The sequence below is a fragment of the Strix aluco genome, chromosome 4 (assembly GCF_031877795.1).
Source record: "Strix aluco isolate bStrAlu1 chromosome 4, bStrAlu1.hap1, whole genome shotgun sequence".
Classification (NCBI taxonomy): Eukaryota; Metazoa; Chordata; class Aves; order Strigiformes; family Strigidae; genus Strix; species Strix aluco.
Window position 1 is genome coordinate 87,606,346 of NC_133934.1, and position 8,701 is coordinate 87,615,046.

Sequence of the window (8,701 nt, forward strand, 5' to 3'; positions counted from 1 at the left end):
TCCAGATGGATCCCCATTGCCAAGCAGGATGCCAAAGTCATCTGTTCCTCCCAGATCCTAACAAAAAAACGGAACTAGGCCTTGGATCAGAACCCGGGCGTCAAGTTAAAAATTAGTAATTCTCCATGGGGCACTAATAGGGTGAGTTTTTCCACCTTTCCCTAAGGCTTCCCAAGCACGTCGACAATGCCCGTTAGCCTGAGGATAGCACGGGGTGTGCAAACCCCCTGTATTCCTTGTGTGCCCACTCCTGGACCACCCCGGCAGTAAAGTGGCTCCTGCTACCTGATTAAATGGATTTGGGTGTTTCCTTCTCTGTCTGCCACGTGTGGCAAGAATGATCTAATTGCACACAGCACTTCCTCGCAGTTTCTCACTGCGCGACTCCCACCGGAGGGCGGCTTCCAGAGATCTTAACCCCTTCTCCGGGCCTGGTGTTAGTGAGCTTTTGAGCCAGTGCATAGCAAGCAGTTGTCGGCAAGTGCCGATATCCCTGGAGAAGACCTTGTGCAAGTGTAAATTGCACGCCCTCCCACGTGGGAGCAAGGCCATCTCTCTTTGCTTCCTACAAAGGAACCACAAAGAGCCCGTCCCAGACCTGGCGGGCGCGCTCCTGCAGGGCTGCGCCCAGCCCAGCCGCGCCAGGCCCCGCAGCTGACAAAGGGCGTGGATGGGCATTCAGCCGCCCATAATCCACCTTCCGCTAATTGCCACCTTCCGTTTGGTTTGCGGACTGGCCACACCGGAGAATTTGAAGGGGAATGTGCACGATTTATAATCTTCTTACAATATCATTAATGACCTCTTTGGCAGCAGTTGGCAATGGATATTGAGAGACACAGGCAACTTCTATCCCCCTAACTCCAAAACTCCACACTCTGCCATCTGGTCAACACCATTGTTGGCCTGCCAAAACATCAAACCCTACTATTTTTCCTTTGTGCGCGAGTTCTCCCCTCCAGCAACTGCACCAACTTCGAGCTATTACCAGCAGATTGCCCATGTGATATTGCCCGGCGTACCCCCAGTGCCCACGCCTTCCGCCAAAGAGGATTCCTTCCTGAATCATAAAATCGACCTGAATTATCCCGGGGCGGTTTAAACTCCCTACGAGGAGGCTGCTCGGGGCGGAGTTTCGAACTGACTGGCCGAACCCTCCGGCTTCCGTCCCCACCGCCCCCCGGCTCAGCCCAGCCCATCTCCCGCCCAGCAGCAGCCGGATCCTGGAACGCTTCTGCCCGCGTTAACAGGCGCACGCGAGGGCCGGGGGGGGGTTCGCTGGTTGCATTCAATAGCTCTTTGCACCCTTCCTCTGAGGGACTGGACACGTATCTTGAAGGCACCCGGGAGCCCTCTAATAAGAGCTCTAGGGGGGCTGGGATCCACCGGCACGGCAAGCGGTATCCCGTACCCGCCCCCTCACCCATCGCCTGAATGCCAGCTGCCTTTTGTAGTCCCTCCGCCAGCTCCGACAGTCCCTTCACCTTGATGGTAACAGGTTCCCCCCTCTCCTTAGGGTCCACCCCCCAGCCCAGTAAGCCACTCGAGATGGTATCGACGGGTTACGGGCTGGTCCTTCACTCAAAAACACGCCGGGACCCCAGAAACCTCCCGCCTCGTCATCACTCAACAGAATTCCATCCTCCCCATTCAAGAAACCCTCCACAAATACTCGGCTTCAGTTTCACCCGGCTTACACGAAAACTTCACCTGAAGGTCAGTAAGCTGGGGTCCTGCCCAGGGGGTTGTACGGACGCTGGTTCGGGGCTTCCCACCTTGAGGACCCCTATGCCTTTCTCTTTTAATGACAGGTCGCACATTTCTTTCCTGCAATTCCTCTCTTTTCTCCGAGCTACTTTCATCAGACTCTCCCCAAATATCTCCATCCCACTCTCGGGATCAGCCCACTGTCCTACTGCCAGAGGGGAAAACAGGCCGCAGGAGCGGCTGAAGGACAGCACCTTCAGACTGTAGCAACGCGACTGAGGTACCACCAGCCAGTCTGAGCTCACTGAGTTCTGCAACCAGAGGGCATTTTTCTTCACACCTAGGTAGGAGCCGGTGCAGGGGGTGCTTAGGAAGCTGCGGTCCTGGTCCTGGTTCCCGGCAGGACCAGGACTCCAGCAATGGCCCGCAACTGCCACTGATGCAAGGCAGCAGAGAGCAGGACTCTCCAGGCAAAGCCGCTCTGCTCCTGGGTCCTCTGCTCCAGCCCCTGCAGCTCCTGCCGCAGCCGAGTCATCTCCTGGCTCAGCTGCTGCATGTGCTAAGTCTCCCTTGTGAAGGTAATGGGAACCTGAGCTTGCAGGTCACGAGAGGGGATGGGGAATGAGCAGCATCATCTCCGTCTCCAGCACGCTGTTGCGCCACTCCCAAAAGAGACAGGCAATAATTAAAATAAATTTTATTATAAATACATTCGAATGGCACTCCAGCAGTTATTCATACACAGCAGATCCAAATGTCTGCGAGAGGAAAAACGAAAACTCTTACTGCACAACCAATTAGATGAACGCCCAGGATTTAACGACAACCCAGAACGCTTAATCGCTCACTGAAAAAGGGAGGGCTCTCAACCTCAAGGAGTTCCCTTGGGCGGCGTCCTGACCCAAAGGGAGAGTCCTCGATAGCAGCGTGCTGCTCCGGGGGGGACTAGCTCAACCTGGCCCTCCAAGGGACTCCATTTGTACCCAAGATGAATCTGATCTCTGGTCAATACCAGCTCCCATTGGCTGAGGGCCCCAAGTAACATAAAGACCTGAGAATAAGGGCACAAAAAAGCAATCAGCAGCCACTCTGTCTCAAGAGCCAGGAGGCCCCGTCTTCGTCAGGGTGGGTGCACCTGCCACGGATGGGGAATGAGTCTCACGCTCGTACGGGAGCCAGAGCAGCCAGAGCCCCTCTCTGCAGTCGTGGCACTTGTCCCCTGTGCAAAGGGCTCCCCACTTAGACAGCGTGATGCCCACCTCACTGGGGTCGGCCAAGGGCAATGCTGACAGAGTCCAAGGGCTTGGACTGTGTACAGCTCCCAAGGAAGACACTTAAGGCTCCCTACCGCACACAGGCAATGCGCACAGCTGTGGAGGGTGACCAGTTATTCCGATTGCCCCAACACAGGAGCACAGACGGGCCGGGGAGCCTTAGTTCCAGAATCAGTGAAACCAGAGCCCACCGCATCAGCTCTGCTGCAAAATGTTGCCTGACCCCGCGGCAGCTGAGCAGTCAGCTCCCTATGCTTGCATTCCCTGACAGCGGGATGCACAGTCCCTCACAGACGCAGTGTTTGTTCAGACATGCCATTTATTGAAACTCTGCAATAAAAGGTAATGCTCCCAGAGGCAATGGACGCTCTTGAAGAGGTGGGGGCGGTTGCTGTCCAGGTGGTAACAGAAGTCTCTGTCACAAGCTTCTTTGCAACGGCCTCTTCAGCTGCATCGGGTCAGATGCCCCAGAGTGGCTTCTGTGTGGAGGAGAGGTGAGGCAGTAATTCCCAGCGCCAACTGAGCAATGTCTTCTCCGTGACCTGCGTGCTCAGTTCTGCTGGAGCTCTCCTCTTCGCCGCTGCTCTCCAACCCAGCGGTTCCTTTTCCTGAGCCACCAGCAGCAGAGGCCGAGGAACAGGACCAGGAGTCCAGCAGTGGCCCAGAACTGCCACTGCGGCAAGGCAGCAAAGAGCAGGGCTCGCCAGGCAAAGCCGCTCTGGCTCCTCTGCTCCAGCTCCTGCAGCAGCTGAGTCATCGCCTGGCTCAGCTGCCCCACACGCTCCCGAACGTGGTCACGCGTGGCCTCGTCCAGCTCGTCCTCGATCAAAGGCATGTGCTGGATGAGGACTTGCAGCAACGAGATGAAGAATTGTGTGGCAGCCATGGCCTGCAGGAGGAAGGAGAGAAGGGGTTCGGTCCTGCCGGGAGGCAGGGAGACGGTGGCGGGGGGAGCGGGGACAGCAGCCGCAGGGAGCTGGGGGCAGGTAGGAGAGGGGGCGAGGCAGCAAGGCCTGCGCGCAGTCCTGGCGGTGTCGTCACCAGGCCCTGCCAAAGGCGCTTCTGCAAGCAGCTGGGCCCTGGCTGCAGGGTGAGAACCCACCCCCCCGGGGGCTGCGTTTCTACCCCGGCCCTCGCCCAGCCCAGCCTCCCTCCCGCCGCGTGTGCACTCACTGTTGGCCCAGGACGCACTGGGGCAGCGCTGCCGGCTGATGCCTCTTATAACCATCACCCATTGTGATGTCACAGTGGCCAGAGCGCATCACAGCCACGCCCGCCGCACAGCCCCGGAACTTCAGCCCCCGCCCGGCTCAGCGACTCGCCACTTGCCCGGGCGGCCAAAGACCTGACACCCACAAAGTACAGACCCACCCCGCAGACGGTGCTCCCGGGGATTCCTTTACAAAGCTCTTAGCAAGCCTATGGTCAGGTGACGTGACCCGTGCATGCTTCGCTCCTTGAGATCCCATGCCGTGACATGGAATCGGCTCCCTTGGTGCTGGCCTCTGAGCTGGTGGTTGTGGGTGTGCTCTTGGTGCCTTCATGACACTGATGGGTGTGGGCGGTGCATATCCTGGGGCTGGGATGGGGCCTGTCCATGGCAGGTTCTCTGTTCCTGCTGTGCCGCTGCGAGAGGACGTTGCTTCCAAAGAGACATTTCCCAAGGCTGGTGCAGCTGGAGGTTTCCCGGTGGGCAACTCCCACTGCCGACAGAGCACCGACTTGTCCGTGTCCAGCATGTTCCGTTCTGCGGTACCGACTCCCCGGGGAGTGTCTGGGATGGGCAGATTCTCCACCCGGACCCCAGTGAACACACAGAGGGAGGCACATCAGCGGTGCCTCTCGCTTGGTCCCTGCCCAGCCGCAGCTGCCAGGGAGTTTCTCGCCCCATGTGAAATCGCCACCACGGCCAGCAACCGCGCGAAGGGAAAGCACTGCGAAGATCATCTTTGATGGGAAGCGACTCATTTGTTTGGCAGAGAAGTGCTGTAATGAAAAAGCACAATAATACAGGTGGTGGCAAGGAAAGGAAGTTGCTACAAGTATACTTGAAATTGCTAATGTACCCCTGTACCTGTAAAGTAGGACTTCTACTTTTAACGTGAACCATCTCTTGTGTTTTACTAGCTTTGATTTTTTTCCTGTGTTTTGCTGCAATGTATGTGATTTCATTTATACTACCCTCTGTAGTCATTACCCACTTGTAAGATGTTTGGAAACCTGTAACTCCTGGCCTAGTGGAGATAAGACAGAACTTGGACAGGCTGAAAAGTTCCCTGAGTACATCCCTAATAGCAGGAATTTAAAAAGCAAGTGTCTAAGAAGACGCCAGTGTCAAGATAAGCGACTGGAAGCCGGTCTAAACTAACCCCCTTGGAACAAACAGGAGCTGAAGGACGGAGGAGGTAACCCTGTGACCATATACGGACACGAGAAACCTAAAGTTCAACTAACGGACAGTGTGAGGAAGACTCTGTGGACCACTAAGGAGGGGAGAAGACCCTCACTCTATTTTTACTACGCATGCTCAGACTACGTCAATGAATTCTGAGAACCCCTTAGCATAAGACTGCCTTTTCTAAGAAATCTGATGAGCATGTATGCTTTTTGTGTCTATTAGTCAGAGTGCTTTGTTAATAGGTGCGGCACTCGTGGTGGAACGATGGCCAGCGCTGCCCAGCACTGCGAATAAGAATACCTGCGTAACAGTTAAACTGAATTCTGGCTGTTGAGTGAAGTTCTTTGTTTCACAGTCACCTCTTGCCTCCAAGGTTAAAAGGGGGTGCAGTCCCAGTGAGTCTCCATACTCATTGTGGATGGTCACTCCTAGATGTTTAGACAATCAAACCTTAAAAAAACCAACTATACACTGTCTTACAATGAAGATTGAAGGAAGCTGATTGACCATTCTAACAAGGAAGATTGAAACATATCCAATTAACCAATTAATGCTTAATAGAGCAACAATTGCCTCTTGCCATTTTCTTTATTTGTTGATCTAAAGTGGCATGAACACAACAGCACCAAGTTCAATCACATTCCTCTGAATGCTGCCAGTTTCACAAGATTCATTTGCCACCACGTTGTTGCCCAAGTCTTGATTGTCCAGATGGATCCCCATTGCCAAGCAGGATGCCAAAGTCATCTGTTCCTCCCAGATCCTAACAAAAAAACGGAACTAGGCCTTGGATCAGAACCCGGGCGTCAAGTTAAAAATTAGTAATTCTCCATGGGGCACTAATAGGGTGAGTTTTTCCACCTTTCCCTAAGGCTTCCCAAGCACGTCGACAATGCCCGTTAGCCTGAGGATAGCACGGGGTGTGCAAACCCCCTGTATTCCTTGTGTGCCCACTCCTGGACCACCCCGGCAGTAAAGTGGCTCCTGCTACCTGATTAAATGGATTTGGGTGTTTCCTTCTCTATCTGCCACGTGTGGCAAGAATGATCTAATTGCACACAGCACTTCCTCGCAGTTTCTCACTGCGCGACTCCCACCGGAGGGCGGCTTCCAGAGATCTTAACCCCTTCTCCGGGCCTTGTGTTAGTGAGCTTTTGAGCCAGTGCATAGCAAGCAGTTGTCGGCAAGTGCCGATATCCCTGGAGAAGACCTTGTGCAAGTGTAAATTGCACGCCCTCCCACGTGGGAGCAAGGCCATCTCTCTTTGCTTCCTACAAAGGAACCACAAAGAGCCCGTCCCAGACCTGGCGGGCGCGCTCCTGCAGGGCTGCGCCCAGCCCAGCCGCGCCAGGCCCCGCAGCTGACAAAGGGCGTGGATGGGCATTCAGCCGCCCATAATCCACCTTCCGCTAATTGCCACCTTCCGTTTGGTTTGCGGACTGGCCACACCGGAGAATTTGAAGGGGAATGTGCACGATTTATAATCTTCTTACAATATCATTAATGACCTCTTTGGCAGCAGTTGGCAATGGATATTGAGAGACACAGGCAACTTCTATCCCCCTAACTCCAAAACTCCACACTCTGCCATCTGGTCAACACCATTGTTGGCCTGCCAAAACATCAAACCCTACTATTTTTCCTTTGTGCGCGAGTTCTCCCCTCCAGCAACTGCACCAACTTCGAGCTATTACCAGCAGATTGCCCATGTGATATTGCCCGGCGTACCCCCAGTGCCCACGCCTTCCGCCAAAGAGGATTCCTTCCTGAATCATAAAATCGACCTGAATTATCCCGGGGCGGTTTAAACTCCCTACGAGGAGGCTGCTCGGGGCGGAGTTTCGAACTGACTGGCCGAACCCTCCGGCTTCCGTCCCCACCGCCCTCAGGCTCAGCCCAGCCCATCTCCCGCCCAGCAGCAGCCGGATCCTGGAACGCTTCTGCCCGCGTTAACAGGCGCACGCGAGGGCCGGGGGGGGGTTCGCTGGTTGCATTCAATAGCTCTTTGCACCCTTCCTCTGAGGGACTGGACACGTATCTTGAAGGCACCCGGGAGCCCTCTAATAAGAGCTCTAGGGGGGCTGGGATCCACCGGCACGGCAAGCGGTATCCCGTACCCGCCCCCTCACCCATCGCCTGAATGCCAGCCGCCTTTTGTAGTCCCTCCGCCAGCTCCGACAGTCCCTTCACCTTGATGGTAACAGGTTCCCCCCTCTCCTTAGGGTCCACCCCCCAGCCCAGTAAGCCACTCGAGATGGTATCGACGGGTTACGGGCTGGTCCTTCACTCAAAAGCACGCCGGGACCCCAGAAACCTCCCGCCTCGTCATCACTCAACAGAATTCCATCCTCCCCATTCAAGAAACCCTCCACAAATACTCGGCTTCAGTTTCACCCGGCTTACACGAAAACTTCACCTGAAGGTCAGTAAGCTGGGGTCCTGCCCAGGGGGTTGTACGGACGCTGGTTCGGGGCTTCCCACCTTGAGGACCCCTATGCCTTTCTCTTTTAATGACAGGTCGCACATTTCTTTCCTGCAATTCCTCTCTTTCCTCCGAGCTACTTTCATCAGACTCTCCCCAAATATCTCCATCCCACTCTCGGGATCAGCCCACTGTCCTACTGCCAGAGGGGAAAACAGGCCGCAGGAGCGGCTGAAGGACAGCACCTTCAGACTGTAGCAACGCGACTGAGGTACCACCAGCCAGTCTGAGCTCACTGAGTTCTGCAACCAGAGGGCATTTTTCTTCACACCTAGGTAGGAGCCGGTGCAGGGGGTGCTTAGGAAGCTGCGGTCCTGGTCCTGGTTCCTGGCAGGACCAGGACTCCAGCAATGGCCCGCAACTGCCACTGATGCAAGGCAGCAGAGAGCAGGACTCTCCAGGCAAAGCCGCTCTGCTCCTGGGTCCTCTGCTCCAGCCCCCGCAGCTCCTGCCGCAGCCGAGTCATCTCCTGGCTCAGCTGCTGCATGTGCTAAGTCTCCCTTGTGAAGGTAATGGGAACCTGAGCTTGCAGGTCACGAGAGGGGATGGGGAATGAGCAGCATCATCTCCGTCTCCAGCACGCTGTTGCGCCACTCCCAAAAGAGACAGGCAATAATTAAAATAAATTTTATTATAAATACATTCGAATGGCACTCCAGCAGTTATTCATACACAGCAGATCCAAATGTCTGCGAGAGGAAAAACGAAAACTCTTACTGCACAACCAATTAGATGAACGCCCAGGATTTAACGACAACCCAGAACGCTTAATCGCTCACTGAAAAAGGGAGGGCTCTCAACCTCAAGGAGTTCCCTTGGGCGGCGTCCTGACCCAAAGGG